The sequence below is a fragment of the Coloeus monedula genome (assembly GCF_965178545.1).
Source record: "Coloeus monedula genome assembly, chromosome: 1".
Classification (NCBI taxonomy): Eukaryota; Metazoa; Chordata; class Aves; order Passeriformes; family Corvidae; genus Coloeus; species Coloeus monedula.
Genome location: NC_138781.1, coordinates 48,840,100 through 48,843,565, shown reverse-complemented (window position 1 = coordinate 48,843,565; position 3,466 = coordinate 48,840,100).

Genomic DNA, 3,466 nt, shown 5'->3' with positions numbered 1-3,466 from the left:
GGCAGCGCCGCAGGCCGCGGGGACGGGCGGGGCGGGGCCGGCGGCAGGGGGCGGGCCCGGCCCGGCCTCCCTCTCCCCTCACGGGGCGCGGGATGCGGCGGCACCGGCCCGCACCGCCACCGCGCCCGCCCCTGGCGCGAGGGACACGCGGCGCCGGGGGCAGAGCCCTGGCGGAGGCAGCGCGGGCGGCCCATAGATAAGGCTCTTATCTTTGAGTGTCAACACTGCCAACTTGAGCCATCGGAACGAGCAGAGGGACTGGTTAGCTGTCGTTCGCCCGGATCCCACTTGTGTGGAATAATAGCACAGTCCTTGTCTTTGCAGAGATTAGCACCAGAGAATCACAGAGTATTCTGAGTTGACAGGGACCCACAAGGATCATCGAGTCCAACTCCTGGCCCCGATGGTCACACCATGTGCCCGAGAGAATTGTCCAAACGCTTCTTGATCTCTGTCAGGCTGGTGCTGTGACCACTTCCCCGGGGAGCTGTTCCAGTGCCCGACTACCCTCTGGGTGAGGAACCTTTTCTAATATCCAACCTAAACTTCCCCTAACACAACTTCAGGTCATTCCCTTGGGTTTTGCCTCTGGTCACCACAGAGAAGAGATCCAGGCATGATTCCTGTCATCGTGAAAATAGGACACAAAATCAGTTGACCAGCCACTGTAGGAAACCATCCATTCCTTTGGGAAGCATGGTCTCCAACCTTATTGAAGCCCAGAGCTTGTCAAATGCTTACATATGTCATAAGGTTTGTCTGCCGTTCAGTGCTGCAGGCTAGATCCACAATACACCTCTTTTAACAAGAAACAGTGTAGCTGGGAAACAGAGGAAGAAGGGTTAAAAGACAGGTCCAGGAAATAGTGAGATAAAGGTCACTTGCTCCACCCTGCCTTGCTCACTCCACTAGACCCCAGCATCTTCAGGGAGATCAGTGCACAACAGCAGCAGGAAGGTTGATGCTGGGGTGTTCAACCTGGAGTTAGAACACTGCTGGAAAAAAGTAGTCTAAGAATTTATTAATAAAAAAAATTATGATAAATAATAGCTGAGGTGAATTGCTTATTCTTTGTTCCACAAACCCAGAACTCACAATAAAATGTCCTCTTCACTATTACCTCTCATTAATGGGAAGGGAGAGCAATTTCTGTAGGTGTGAGGAAAATCTTGCAAGACACAAGATCCTTTTTCTTTTTTTTTTTTTTTTTGTGCTAATAATTTTTTCTTAATCTGAGTTTGTAAATAAAATCACTTTATGCACTTTTATGCTTTTTACTCATGTTTGTTTACTTCGATTATCCATGTTTGGTTTGTTTTGTTGCGCTTTTTGTAGTTATTGTACTAAAAATCACCTCAGGCTTTCAGCCAGGTAACTATTTTTAGGAATTACTGTTATTTTTCATGCAAATGCAAAGAGAAAGACTTTTGGATCTCAGCTGGCAATCTGTATTTGAATTACCTGTCACCTAATAAGTTTGATGTTTAACACATTGCAAACCAAAGGCAGCAATCCTTTGTCACAGCACACTTTGAAGTAAATATAGCTTGGAATAAAATGTGGTTGAAATTTAGCTGAACAAATTAGGAGCATAATTTGTGATAAGATGTGAATGGCCGCTGTTATTCAGGCCTCATCAGTAGTTACAAAATTATATGAAAATATGAATGTTATGTCTTGAAAATATAGCCAATAAATAGAGACTAGCTTTCAGATAACTAAAACCTGTGTAGGTTGTGTGTAACCATTAACATCATGAGGAAAGCAGAACCCTCAATATTCCTTCATATTCCTGATGGAATGATTTTTTTATAATCCAATTTTTAAAGTATGATATATTTGATAGTTATAACCAGCTGAGGCTCAGATCTGATAGCCATATATTTTCACAGAACCAGCCAGCTTGCTGGTTAGTGGGAAAAGGGAGATCTGACTGCAAGAAAAGGCAATTAGATTGTAGCTCTTCTGTTTTGTAGTTATGCTACAATAGACACAGGATTAGAAGAAGAGCAAAAAACCCCCAAACCTAATTTCCTTAAAATCCAGGTGTTACAGAAATTTTTGACACTGGGCACTCGTGTCTATTAGATAGGTTTATTGGCACAGATCAATTATGATACCTGATAGCTTGAGCCAAGTGCCTGAAAAGAGGGACCATGGAAAAAGAAATCCCTGGGTAAATATACCCTTACAATCTAAGCTCCCCATCCCTCATGTGACAATCTGGACCAGCAGACATGTTAGGGTCTGTGGTATTGTCATCCTTCATTGGTTTTCTGTTTCATTATCGAGTGATGGCTGTGTGGTCATTTTTACATCCTCTTAGGTTGGTTTTGGTGGGGTTTTGGCCAGTTCTGTAGTCCATGCTGTAATAGTGTTGTTACAGTTCATATGCCACAATCTAGGGGCTATCCACTCTGGCTATTAATTTTCCAATAATAATTAAACTGCCAGCTTTGTTTGTTCTAACTATTATTAATGTTCAGATTGTTAGCTCCAGGTTTCACTATAATACATCTGTACTTATAGAACATAGCCATAGAGTTCAGCTAAAGTTCAGCTTGCAGCATAACAATTCTAGCTACTTATGTCAAGCAAGTACTTTCCTACTTTTGAATAATATAAAATTTTCAGCATCAGAAGTACCACTGAAATCAAGAGAGAAAATACCTTTTAAAAGTAATTTGTATCTGCTAGTGCAACTTGACTCTCTTCTCAATCTTCTTGTCCTCTTGACAGCCCTTCTAAAATACTGGTGAGAACTGGGAGAATTTAAGATATAGAGAGGTGGAATGCTAGGGAAAGAACCATCAACTTTAAGAGGAAGGCATGAGGCAACTATGGAAGGGAGGGGGGATCCTAGGTCAAATCTAGCAGAGATGAGAAATATCTGTCCTCAGTTAAAGAACTGGTATTTAAAGACCTGTCAGATTAATGTTTGAGTCTCTGCCTCCTTCTGGGTGGCCTATCGCCTCTCCTCTGCTAGCTTTGTCAAATCTCACTGGGGAGAAAAAGAAGTGTTTGTTCTGCTTTTCCTGTTCTGCAGGGTGTATGGAGGGGATCCTGATGAGTAAAGAACTGTTTCAGTTCCTCCTGCAAGGACATCACATCTTGCATTAATCAAGGAAATTCAAGTAGGGTTTGCTGTGAAGGCTTTGTTAGGCTGTACTAAACCCAGTCAATAAAGTGCTTAGCATAATATGCTAAGGCTATGTTTTCTAATCTACTGAGAACTTTGAGAGTCAAAATATACCATTGTGTATCATACAGTGCTGGATGCCCTAATTTCAGATCATATTAGTGACCTAAACAACAACTTAATTTTGGGAGCTGGTAATCTTCTTCTGCTTTTGGAAAGAGAATTGAGAGATTTGGGGATTTACATTCCATAACCACTCAGGACATGTCTTCAGACAGATTAAATAATGTAGAAGTTGGCTTTGAAGTCCTTGTGAAGAAAATTGCA